Raw genomic sequence first — 13,997 nt, forward strand, 5'->3', positions numbered from 1 at the left:
ACTCAGGAAACCGAGGCAAGAGGATGGCAAATTCAAGGCCTGCCTTGGCAACTTAGTGAGAATCTATCTCAAAGTCTTTTGTTTGTTTTGTTTTGTGTTTTGTGTTTTGTGTTTTTATTTATATTTTTGATGGCAGGGAAATAGACAAGAGGTACTTCACTTGCCAAATACACTCAAGGTCCTGGGTTCAACCCTGGCATAGTGGTTTGAATAAGAGTGTCCAGCATAGGCTTGGATATTTCAACACTCGATCCCCATTTGGTGGTGCTGTTTAGAACTGTGTGGAAACTTTGGGACAGGGAGCCTTGCTGGAGGAAGCATGTCAATGGGGGTGGACTTTAGGTATGTATAGACTCGCCACACTTCCTGTTTGCTTTCTCTGCCTCTTGCTTATAGTAAGTGTTGTGAGCACTCAGCATCCTGCTTCTGCTACCATACCTGCCACTTGCTGCCCTGCCTGCCTGCCATCCTGGACTCCCTCCCCTCGGGAACCGTAAGCTCAAATAACCCCTTTCTGTGGTAAATTGCCATGGTCATGGTGTTTATCACAGCAACCAAAAAGCAACCAATGTGCCTGGGTACCACAAGAAATAATCAATAAATATGCCGCCTACTGTGCACAAAGCATTCGAAAACATGAGTCTGGGGGGGGGGGACATTGCAGATTAAATGCATGACAGTGTAATTAAAGATAATCTCTATTTTGAGGATCCGGTCTGACTTTTTTTCAGAACCTCAAACAAAACAAAACAAAACAAAACAAAACAAAACAAAACAAAACAAAAAACCACTGTAAGGTAAGCATGCATGAGTTCTCTCTGTGGTTACCTACCTTCACCCTATCACTTCCGAGTCCTCATTGTCTTGCCTAGCCTTAAAATTTATAGCCTAGAGGCTTAAGAGGCCTTTTCCCCAAGCACTCCATTTGGGCTGAATGTTGGAGAGCTTTGGTTGAATGCTGGAGAGCTTCATTCCCTTAGGCTTCTGATTTCCCTTCACCCCGGGCTCCTCTGGTAACTGAGGCTGACTCTGTAAATAGGCAGGAGTTAGCTGAGAGCAAGAATGTATAGTGTAGGGAAACCAGAGCTGTGGGTTTTCCCTTTTGATGAACATTTTTCCCTCCCTGTGGCACAACTTTTTCCTGCTTTTGGCCAAGGAGTCAATATGAATCTTATACATGGTCCATGTATAAGTAATGCAAAGGAAACGTTAATGTGAGGCCCCACAAACTCCTCTAGCCCCGCCCCCTATGGGTTTCACATGGTGAATAGTCACTCAAGCATAAAGAACCACGGAAGAAGATTCAACGTGATATTTCCCCCTCTTCTTCTTTTGAGAGTGCCTTCCTTCAGCTGTGGTTTGATTATTTTTTACATTGCTTCCTGCCTTACTTTTTCTATTTTCGAAAAGCAGTGAGCTAGAGCGGGGAGGAGGGAGGAAGAATTTACTAAGAACCAGCAGTCATGTGCGCTTCCTGGAAATAGGGTGTTTTCTGGGTGCTGGACAGACAGCACCCAGAGTGTCAAAACCAGATACCCAAACGATGTGAGCTCCTCGCCACCAACGCTGACAGGTGGTCAACTGGCGGCTGCCTCTCTGTCGCCAGTGTCTGTCTCCCGGCCATGCCTGCACACTAAGGTCTTCCGGTCCCCGCTGCTGAAGACCTGCTCTGTTGCGTCTCCTTGAACTCTCTTTTCTGAACTCATTTTAAACTTCCCCTCACCATTCAGCATGCTCAGAGACTTCATGGACCTGGTCATGACCTTTGTGTTTCTTACTTTGCCGGGCCATAAACGATACTCCAGTTGGTTAACGGACCCCAACGAAGGCCATTCCAGAAACCCAAAGCCATCTCCTCTGGCTTCATTAGTCACCTATCAGAGGAGCAGTCCCTAGATCTTCAAGGAAAACCAGAAGTAGCTCCCAGCCTCCAGTCAGTGCCTATGTACTGAGCAGTGGCTATTTGCCAGATAGGGAACAAGACATAGTGTCTCATGGAGGGGGTGGGAGTGGGTGGGGGACTGAGGGGGTGAGGGGGGATGTTGTATCCCATGTATAGTCAAACAGACCAGATAACTCAGTTGCCAAAAGAAATACACAGTGAAAGGAACAGATTGCCCGGGTTGGTCAGATCAGTCCTGGGTAGCTGAAGGAAGGACAGTCCTCAGGGTTTCACATCTGAGAAACGACGTCCAGCATGAGCTGTCCTGCAGACTCTGCACCAAGCAGCCTTCCTTCTCTGTCAGTCTCTGCCAGAATCGAGACTCCCAGGCTGCCCTGTTGGCCAGTACAGAACTGGAATCACAGTCTGTGGCAGCCAAGGGAAAGAAAAAGCCCCTGCCTCCGCAACAGGAAGAGTCTGGGGTAAGAAACGCTCCATTCACTCCGTCAATGGAACGTTGTTCTTGCCCAGGACTGAGAAGAGAAAGGGGAGCTTCCCTTCTGGTTCAGGGGAAAGAAAGAGGGCCCTGTGGAGGGGGAAAAAAACCTGCTCTCGTTATCAGAAAGGAAACCCCCACAGGGCTTTCTGGTCCCACAGAAAAAAGCAAATGGACTCTTCCTGTCCCTCCTCCATTTTGAAGGGAACACATAGAGTGATATTTTATTATTACATTTTATGTATACACATGTGCATGTGCGCACACGCGCGCGAGTGTGTGTGTGTGTGTGTGCCATGGAACCATGTGGAGTGCCATGTGGAGCTCAGGAGTGACTTCTCTCTTTCTCCCATGTAAGTAAGGCACAGGGATCAAGCTCATCTTGTCAAGCTTGATGAGACGCAATCGCTGGCCCAGACAGAGGTATTTTAAAAATGGGTCTCTAAAACACTCGTCACTTTTCTCACCAAATTGCAGCAGACAGGCAGTGGCTTTTGATACAACTCTGGGTGAACTGAGCACAAAGCACCTCCCTTGAGCCACCGAGGTTGCCGTCGCTGCTGAGATGAGATGTGATTTGCCCAGAACTATATACCTGACACTTCAATAATAATGTCCAAGAGCCAGGCAGATCTCTGTGAGTTCGAGGTCAGCCTGGTCTACAGTCCGAGATCCAGGACAGGCACCAAAACTACACAGAGAAACCCTGTCTCCAAAACAAACAAAAACAAAAAACCCAATCAATAATAATGTCTGACACCTCCTGCGACTAAGCACCTTCTGTACAGTGACCCCCATTAACCCTGTAGTAGCCTTTGCAGGTAGATTTTATTGTTATGACCATTTTATAGCTAAGAAACTAAGGCTACAGATGAACTGACCACTGTGTCATGGAGCTGGGCTTAGAAGGAAGGTGGTTCTGCTGTGGAGGCCATAATTTAACCAATGTAACCGCGGTGGTCAATCTGGCAGGATTTAGAGTCACCTAAGAGACAAGCCTCTAGGGATCTCTGTGAGGTACTTTCTATGCTATGATAATTGGTGTGGGAATATCCACCCAAATGTTGGCAGTGCTATTCCATGGGCTGACATCCCAGACGGAGTAAAAAGAAAAAAGTGATCTGAGGAGAAGCATTTCTCTATCTCTTTGCTTCCTGATTATGGATACAAGGTAACCAACTGCCTCGCACTTTTCATGGATACAAGGTAACCAACTGCCTCGCACTTTTCATGGATACAAGGTAACCAACTGCCTCACATTTTTCATGGATACAAGGTAACCAACTGCCTCACACTTTTCATGGATACAAGGTGACCAACTGCCTCACACTTTTCATGGATACAAGGTAACCAACTGCCTGACCCTGCTCCTGCCTACCTCCCCTACTATGACCGGCTGTACTTTGAAACCCAAGCCAAAATAAGCCCTTAAGTGGCGTTTGCCAGTACTTTGTCACCGCCAAAAGAAGCAACCTCCACAGTCAGCCTGATCTCTGTTGTAACCTCTTCTTGGGAATCCAACACTGTTCTGTGTCAGACCAGGAAAAGGCTGGTGGCGAAAGTCCAAAGTCAAGTGTCCCTCTTCCCAGTTCAGTCTGGGGACAGGACTTAGCTGGGTGTGTTTGACCTGAACTGTGGCCCTGGAAGGATGCTTCCCCACTCCCAGAGCCTCAGACTGCTCACAGCAAAGATTTTTCACACGAAGAGTTGTTCAAATCAGGGAAGTTACCTGAAATTCACACACACACACACACACACACACACACACACACACACACACACACCATACCCCTCGCAGGGAAAATGCTCTGAATATCCATTCTGGTAATTGTTCCTGTTCAGATCTGCCATTTGTACGGTGCTGAAAGATTAGAGTGAAATGGCCAGAGAAATGAGGAGACGCCTGGAGCAAGTATCCAGGAGCCATTTTTACTATAAGTCATTTTTATAGTAAATTTATTTATTATTTAGTACCTCAGCCCTGAGGCTACTAATGCTTCCGAAGGTGATGACTGAGCTTCTTTGAGAAAATACACCTTGTGCTGCACCAGTACCACGAGTGGGCATCACTACCTGGACTCTCCTGATTTGAAATGTATCTAACTCTTCCTTCCTGTAGTGGATGTTCCCTTAAAGCCATCGCACCAACCACAGCTGCAGTTTGGCTGCAATTTCCAGAAGCCTCTGGAAGTGAAAATCCCTCCCTGCTCTTTTTGTTTGTTTGTTTGTTTGTTTGTTTGTTTGTTTTTCGAGACAGGGTTTCTCTGTGTAGCATTGCGCCTTTTCTGGAACTCACTTAGTAGCCCAGGCTGGCCTTGAACTCACAGAGATCCGCCTGGCTCTGCCTCCCGAGTGCTGGGATTAAAGGTGTGCGCCACCACTGCTCAGTTCTCCCTGCTCTTCTTTAGCTAGACCACTGCTGCACTTTTATTGGCTAGAGTTGCTGCGGTTGAAGTGGCCTGAAAGTCAGTCAGTGGCTTCCATCACAGGCTCTGTTTTACTCAGTCCATACAAGTTTATATTTGTCCAGAGTAAAGCTCTGATGAAGTTCAGTTCCGTCCATCTGTCAGATGAAATGCCCCAGACACTGCTAACCACAGACAGGGCATGCCCGTTTATTAATGTTTAACTGGAGGGAGGAAGTGGAGTATTGTGTCTGTGTGTTTTAGGAAATGGTGTCCATCTTTAATGGGCCCCGTATCTCCTGTGTGTTCCTGTCCTTGAGGAGACAGGAAAGCAAAGACAGACTTAGAGCCAGTCTCGGTTTCAGCCTTAAATCTCTCCCTTCATTTGTTGGACTTTCCTGGGCCTCAGTTTCCTCACTTGAAAAATGAGTGGGCAATCTTACCAACCTCGTGAAGTTGCTATGAAAATTAAATGACTTCATCCCTGACTTAGGATGGGGAGGAAATCAGTCCATTATTCCCACTGTTGACACAGATAATCCCCTTTGTTGTGGATGCCTGTGGCAGGACATACCTGCGCTCTCCCCCAAAGCCAGGAAAACTTTAAAGTAGCAACCTTTGCACCTCTGATGTTACATTGTATCTTGTCCTCTTTCACAAAGGGCATTAGCCCCTCCTCTTGTGGTTTGAATGCAGATCCACAGGGAGGCAAGCGGAGCCTCTTCAGTAATGCTTAACTATGCTGTCTGTGCTTGCGTGTCCTGCCTGGCTGGCCTGTAAATGGGCATTGCTCACTCTGGTACAGTTCCTAACCTGCACCCGATTGCTCCAGATGATCCCAGGTGGCGGGGAGCTGTGCCCTTGTTTGCCTAAACGATCTTCTGACCTTGCCTCTGTTCTCATGTGACTGGATGGATCTCTGTAGTTCTATTTAAATTTCCTGATGGCTTTCCTTGGTGCAGCTGAGGCCAAGAGACGTGTCTTTCTAGGGCAGCAATCTCTCCTAGGATTTCTGTGAATAGCTGTACTCCTGCATCTGTGACCATTTGGAATAATTAAGAGCCCTGAACATTTGCTTAAATGGTTCTTAGGTTGACAAAGGCTAGGGCAATTTTGGGGAAGTTTCAAATGTGATCTTAATATAGGTCTTAGACCTTCTGTCTTAATTTTTCTGAACCCCTTTTACATATCAGTCAATGTACTAATTCTCTACCTCTATATCTACCTATCTACTTGTCTGTAGTGGATCTCTCTGTGTGTCTCACTGTCTTTCTCTGTCTCTGTGTGTGTGTGTGTGTGTGTGTGTGTGTGTGTGTGTGTGTGTGTGTGTGCTGTCTGTCTCTCTCTCTCTCTCTCCCCACCCATATTCTTTTTTCTTTCCCCACCCCTATCCTGTACTCTTGACATTAGACTTGGCAAAATCTACACTACATCATAACTTTTAGAACAGAGGTTCTCAACCTGTGGGTCATGACCCCCACAGAGGTCATATATCAGATATTTATATTACGATTCATACTAGTAGCAAGACTACAGTTATGAAGTAGTAACAAAATAATTTTATGGTTGGAGGTCACAACAGCACAAGGAACTGTATTTAAGGGCCACAGCACTAGGGAGGTTGAGAACCACTAGTTTAGAGGCAAGAAAGCAGGCTGAGCATAGTGGTACATCCCTTTAACCCCAGCTCTTAGGAGGTAGAAACACGTGGATCTCTTTGGGTTCAAGGCCAGACTGGTCTACATAGCAAGTCCAGGTTAGTCCAGGCTGCAGAGTGAGACTGTGTCATGACTAATCTTGGTTGTCAACTTGACACACCTAGGAAGGAGAAACCCTTAACTGAGGAATTGCCCGGGGAAAGAGAACCTGAATTAAGGTTTGGCCTGTGAGCACATCTGTGGGACATTTTCTGGATTGCTGATTGATATCAAATGACGTAGTCCTCTATGGGTGGTGCCATCGCAGGGTAGGGCTCCTGGGCTGTATGAGGAAGGTCGCTGAGTGAGCCAGAGGGAGGAAGCGAGGTAGCAGTGTCCTTTCATGGCTTCTGCTTCCGGGTTCCTGCTTGAGTCTCTGCCTTGATTTCCTCTTATGGACTGTAACCTACAACTGCAAGCCAAAGAAGCCCTTTTCCTCCCCCAGGTTGTTTTCGGTGACAGTATTAGTCTCAGCAAAAGAAAGCAGACTAGAACACCCTGTCTCAAAAAGAATTATTCTCAGAGGGCAGCAGAGTAAGGTACCATATTCTGCAGGTTTTCTTTAGATACCGAGTATTAGTCGTGTTTTGTGCCTCTATAACAAGGGTGAGATACTGGATGGCTACATAGATCTTGCTTCCTGAGTCCGTTCTTCATGTTACTCAGTGTTCCAGAACCACTTCCAGAACTCTCCAGCCTTGCATTTGCCTCTGTGTTCACTGACACAGTTTGTCTTCCTTGATACAAGTGCTCCACTCCTAAAGAGACACATCTAGCCGGGCGGTGGTGGCACACACCTTAATCCCAGCACTCGAGAGGCAGAACCAGGTGGATCTCTGTGAGTTCGAGGCCAACCTGGGCTACCAAGTGAGTTCCAGGAAAGATGCAAAGCTACACAGAGAAACCCTGTCTCGGAAAACAAAAACAAAAACAAAAAGAGAGAGAGAGAGACACATCTAGGTTATGTGGATCCCTTGCTGCAAAGTGGAAGAAAAGCACAATGCAGCCTGGGTAGGGGAGGGTGGCAAAATTCCCAGGCAAGGGAGTAGCAGGTTGAGAACAACAGAGGAAGAGGTTGGGTTGCTTTTCAGTCTTGTAGTTCTTTTTTTATTATTTGTCCCGATGGATTATTATTAAGGGAAGGAGTGCATGTGTGGTACCCTGTGGAGATCAGAGGATAATTTTGTGGAGTCCATCCTCTACTTCCACCTTTACCTGGGTTCTCTGAGTCACATCCGGCCACTCTTGTACCCAAGGCAAGAGCTTGTACCCACTGGGCCATCTCTCCTCTAGTTCTTAGTCTGTGGGAGGTTTTTGTTGTTGTTTGTTATTGAGACAGTATATCATGTGTCCCAGGCTAACCTCAAACTTGCTGTTTAGCACAGGATAATCTTGAATTTCTGATCCTCTTCTTCTACCTCCAGAGTGCTAGGATTCCATGTAGGATACCATGCTAGGATTCCAGGTGGGATGCCATGCTAGGATTTCAGGTGGGATGCCATGCTAGGATTCCAGGTGGGATGCCATGCTAGGATTCCAGGTGGGATGCCATGGATGATGTACGTGGGGCTAGGGAGTAGGATATAGGACTTAGTTCGACAAGCACTGTAGAAACTGAGCCACAGCCTCAGGCTCTTTCTTATGCTTGATTTAAAACAGTGTTAATCAAGAAAGATCTTCACATTTTCTGATGTGACTTCAGAAAGTAGTAATTTGGTTCTCCTACTTTCTACACTGACCCCCACCATTGTTCCTCCTAACTCAGTACTGGAAGAGCCCATTTAAACATGGAAATAGGCTTCTGTCACATATACTACCCAATCAGTTAAGTCCCACATCCAACCTCTGCTCAGTGTCTGTGTCCTATTCCTACATAAGCACTCACCTGGGTCTGGAGAGACGGATCAATGGTCAAAGCCCTTGCTGCCTTTCCAAAGAACCCAGGTTTTATTCCCAACACCCAAAAGGCTGCTCACAATCATCTGTAGCTCCTGTCCAGGAGATCCAATGCTTTCCGGCCTCTACAGACACCAGGGATGCATATAGTACATAGACGTGCATGCAGGCTAAACACTCATGCACATAAACAAACAAACCACAACACCCCTCACTAGACCCCTGTGTGGGGGTTTTCCTCTAGTTATTATTGGCTCTGCTTTTAGTCAGGTGCTGGCCTGGATAACTCCTTACCGTCTCTCCATATTTCTCTCCATCTCAGTTTTTGCTCCGGACCTGTCTACTGTTGACCCTGTTTGATATGAATGTCTGACCTTTCTTACCACCCTTACATGTATCACTTCTTTACCTCATTATATGTGTGTGTGTGTGTGTGTGTGTGTGTGTGTGTGTGTGTGCGTGTATGTGTATGTATGTATACATCTTGCCAGAGAATGTTGGAACTTCCTAGATACTATTATATGATTCTCATATGTTATGTTTGATGTCATAACCATGCCCCAAGAGGCTGACAATAAGGTCTAAGAAGACAGGAATATTTTCTGCTTTTTCTCTAATGTATTCTAAGTGCCTTAAATAGGGCTAGGCACTTAGAGGGCTGTTACTAGGTGATGCTGGTTGAGTCACTAAACCCTTGGTTCTTCATTGACTGGTGATTAGCAGTCAGAATGTCACCTCTAAAAGGGATAGGAAGTAAGAACATGATGGAAAAACAGCAGAAAAGACTGAACACAGTGGTAGGTATCATTTACACTTTACTCAGTATAATACACTCATTGATTTGTTACCTGTTTTTTTTTTTTGACACAATGTTCTCTTTGTTCTATTGTCTCCCCCAAACTTTCACATTTCAATTCATAACAATTACATTTATTATACCTGTATTCTGAAGTACAGAAAAATAAGTGAGATATTGCAGTTCACAGAATATGTATTCTTTTTGTTGTTGTTTGTTTTTTCAAGACAAGGTTTCTCTGTGTAGTTTTGGTGCCTGCCCTGGATCTCACTCTGTAGACCAGGCCGGCCTTGATCTCACAGAGATGCACCTGGCTCTGCCTCCCAAGTGCTGGGATTAAAGGCATGTGCCACCACTGCCCGGCCTTTTTTTTTTTTTTTTTTTTTTTTTAATGTGCACTGGTGTTTTACCTGCATGAGGGTGTCGGGTACCCTGGAACTGGAGTGACAGCTGCTATGAGCTGCCATATGGGTGCTGGGAATTGAACCTGAGTTCTCTGCAAGAACAGCTGGTGTTCTTTTTTTTTTTTTTTTTTTTTTTTTTTTTTTGGTTTTTCGAGATAGGGTTTCTCAGTGTAGCTTTTGGTGCCTTTCCTGGATCTCTCTCTGTAGACCAGGCTGGCCTCGAACTCACAAAGATCCGCCTGGCTCTGCCTCCCAAGTGTGCCGCCACCGCCCGGCACACAGCTGGTGCTCTTAACCACTGAGCTATCTCTTCAGCCCAGAAAATGTATTCTTAACTTTACAAAGAAATACAGCCATTTAATTGGCTTTATCATCTGCAAGTCTTGACCACTTGATTAGTAGTCTACTAGTTCTTGCTAGGTTTATCTTAGAAAGGATCACCTAAGAAAATGATTTTTTGATTTTACACCTCGAACCACCCTAGTGCCCTGTCTCATCTACCTCCCTCTCAGCTTCATGTCCTCTTTGTTTGTTATTAATAACCTTTGAGTCCAATTAGTGCTGGCCATATGCACCTGGTATGTGGCTACCTACTGAAGTATGAGCACCTACCAGTGGCCACATTCCCAAAGGAGAGTGACTCACTTTCCAAGTAGCCATCAAATGTCAGTGGTGCTGGGGGGGGGGGGGTTTCTCTCCAGTCCATCTTGGAATTTTGTGTGTGTGTGTGTGTGTGTGTGTGTGTGTGTGTGTGTATGTGTGTGTGTCCCTTTTTTAAAAAAATGTTTTGATGGGAGCAAAACAGGCAAAAGTGTGAGCAGGGAGTTGTATGGTGATTCTTTCATAAAGCTGTGATTTTTTTTTTTATTTCTGTGTACATACATGTATGTGCCTATGTGAGTTTATGTGCGCCATGTGTGGGCACATATCCAAGAAGACTAGAAGGTATCAAATCTTCTGGAACTGGAGTTACAGGCAGTTGTGAGCCACCTGATGTAGATTCTGGGAACCGAACAAGAGCACTCCGAGCCATCTCTTCAACTCCCTTTGCTTAATGAAAGGACAGTTGTGCAGAGGACTCTGATGAAATGTTACCTTTCTCTTAATTGGATGACAAGTATAGAAAACAGAAATTAATATACAGTGAATTTACTTAGAATTTAAGTCTTTTATGGGGTCCACCTGGCCCTGAGAATTTTTGTGTAGAAAACTACCAGTGAAGGAGAAAGATATTTTCTTCAGTGGTGTAGCTGCTGGAAAGATGCATGCACTCCTATAAACAAACTCCTGCCCACACCTTGTAAAAAAAAAAAACAAACCCTAATGAGATCTATTGAGTCACTAAATAAATAGACATAGAAAAGAGTATAAAGGGGGCTAATTGGGACAGAGAAGTGGATAGATGGGAGTGGGAGTGGCAGAAGATAGAGCAAAGAGCTAAAGGATTGAATAATTTAAGCTCACTCACTACCTTTTAATGACTGGAAGCATACTTTTGCGTACCGAGGTGAGGTCATGTGATTGTGAGCCTAAAACCCTTAGTGAAACTTGCTGTCTAGACTGTTGAGACAGACCACGGGGGGGACACACTCAGCCAGGGAAACCTATTATCAATCAGTAGCCGCAGCCAAATCCAACCGTGGAGGAGCAGCAGCTTGGCAGCTAAACACTGGCGGTGCTGGGAAAAGAAGACATCGTAGTTGGGTCAAGCGGGGTCTGGTGTTTGAGGACAGTTAAAATTGTGTCCATAACACTCTGAAAGCAGAGAGCAAACCTTTTGCACATAGGCAAAATAATATTACAGACGAGGCATACTTTGAGTCTTTATGGTTAAAAGGAAATATGCTCTTTTTTTTTTTTCTTTTTTTTTTTCTTTTTTTTTTTTTTTTTTCACCACTGCTTTGGGCAAAATAAACAGAGTTCCTTGCATCCTGGGCAAGAGTTCTGTCCTGTCATGTGCTATAGCCCCAGCCCAGGAAAACACGCCTTTCTGGCGGCAGTTTGTGTCTTTAAGGATTTGAAGACTGTTTACTGTTTTCTTCAACATGCTTTGCAAGGTTGCTTTTCACAATCTCGACGCCAACACAACTCATTAAGCATGCACACGATGACATTTTACGGCTCAAATCTGGAAAAAACATCTCGAGTCTAACCTTTAAAAAAAAAATGCCTGTAATTGCCAGGACCTGATGAAAGGCAACACCAAAGGGTTTTTTTTCCTGCCCGAAGAGAAGCAGCAGCAGCCTTTTGCTGACAGAGGAAGGGACAGATGTGGGTCTTAGACGAGGTGGCCTCGTGAGAAACCCAGAGCACCTTCCAAAGGCTGGTGTGGTTTCACGAAACCCAGAGCCCTCTTTTTAACTGCCTTTGCAGCCCACAGGTACACACTGATCCAGCTGGCAAGCCGTTCGCTGCAACCTCACTGCGGCCTGTGACTGTGAGAACTCTGCCCCACCTGCCCTTTGACTCTGAACCCTTTGTCACCACACGGGGCTTTCTTTTAACGATGCCTCATCCCACTCAAACCGACCTCTCGAGAGAAAGAACATAGAAGGCTGAAAGCATACTCTCTGGTCCTATCATGCTTGTCCTCTCTTTACATCTGCCTTGTCCCCACTGCCCTATCCCATTCTAAGTGGCGGCCGTGGGCGTAGGCTTGGGGGCCAGACTGCTTGTGTCTACTCATGAGCGGAGCTTTAGGTAGGTCGTGGCCACTCCCGGTGCCTCGGTCTCCTTGTTTTAGAATGCAGGCCGCGTTACTAAGCACACCCAAGTGTTAAATGAACATGGCAGGTATGGCTGAGATGGCTTCGTGGTTAAAGGTGCCAGCCACCAAGCCTGGTGACCTGGGTTCAATCCCAAAGATGCAAATGGTAGAGGGAGAAATGACCCCACAAGCTGCCCTCTCACCCCCCCTGCCCCCCCCCCACTTGTACACCTATGCAAATAAACAAAACTTAAAATAGGAAAATTAGTGAACAAGGCACCGAGCATATTACCTACTGCTGCTTCAAATGTAGATAGGAATCTACCTATCGAGGCTCTATCCTTTATAAGCCTTTATAATTCTAAGTCTTCCATAGAGCGTCTCCAGTCTTGGTTCTTAAAGACAGGGTCTCATATGGCCCAGGCTGGCCTCAAACCACTGTGTAACAGAGACTGGCTCTGAACTTCTGATCTTCCTGCTTCTACCTCCTGAGTACTGGGATTATGGGTGTGCACCACCATGCCTGGCTGTATGTATATGGTGCTGGGACCAAACCTCAGGCTTCATGCATGCTAGACCAGTTCTCTGTCACATGAGCTACATACATCTCCAGCCCCATCTCCAGATTTTTCTATTTCTTGGTTGACTTCTCCTAATGCTAGGTTGGCGCTTACTCATCAGAAAGGGACCATTTACTGAATAACCAGATCTGACAGGTATTGGGCTCAATGACTTTTCTTTTTGAGGCAGGATCTTACTATGCAGCATGGGCTAGCCAGAAACTCTCCAGGTAGACCAGGCTGGCATCAAGCTCACAGAGATCTGCTTGCCTTTGTCTCCCAAGTACTGAGATTAAAAGTGTATACCACCATACCTGGCCTCGATGCCTTCCTTTACCTAACCCCACTGCCTTCTTTCCTGTTTTGTTTGGTGTGGTTTTAAAGCAGAGTTGCATTATGTGTAGCCCAGGCTGGCCCCAGACTCACAGTCCTCTTGCCTCAGCTTCCCATATGCTAGGATTATAGGCATGTGCCACCAAGACTGGTACATTTGTTCTTGAAAAGTAGCATTTATGGTGTCCATCTGACAGTGGAGAAATCAGAGCTCACAGAAGATGACTACTTTTCCAGATTCACAAAGCAAGCATGGTTCAACTCAATGTCTCTTGCTTAGCTCTCTCTTGCCCTGCCCCTTGTATTAGAAGTTGTACTTAAACACCGAGCACTGGTTTGAAATGAATATACTGTTTGGATGCTGGAGTCCCATAGAATAAAAAGAGTTGGCATTTACGTGGCATCGTACACATCACAGCGCCTGTCCATCTCAGAGATAGATCCTTGTTGTCTCCAGTTTTCAGACAGCAGACTGAGAGGTGGAGAGGTGAATTGGTGGTCCCCAATCCAAACTGCCACTGGCGACAGAACCAGAACACAAACACAGGCAGATAAGTCTTCTTCCATCTGCTGTTTAACAGACACCCCCAGCCCACTGTCTCTCTCCTAGGACCATGTGAGACTCAACAAATGGCACCCCGAGTTGACAATAAAACACACTTTATATGACTCTCAGGTGCCGCAGTGAGCACAAACAAACAAAACAAAACAAAAACAAACGAAAGAACTATGAAACTATCTTGTCTAAATTCAACCCTTCAGAAAGAGGAAGGCAGAGGACCCAAAGCCAGGCCCTCGAATGTTAACTCTTTCTGTGAGAG

Source organism: Peromyscus maniculatus, chromosome 13 (genome assembly GCF_049852395.1).
Source record: "Peromyscus maniculatus bairdii isolate BWxNUB_F1_BW_parent chromosome 13, HU_Pman_BW_mat_3.1, whole genome shotgun sequence".
Taxonomy (NCBI): domain Eukaryota; kingdom Metazoa; phylum Chordata; class Mammalia; order Rodentia; family Cricetidae; genus Peromyscus; species Peromyscus maniculatus.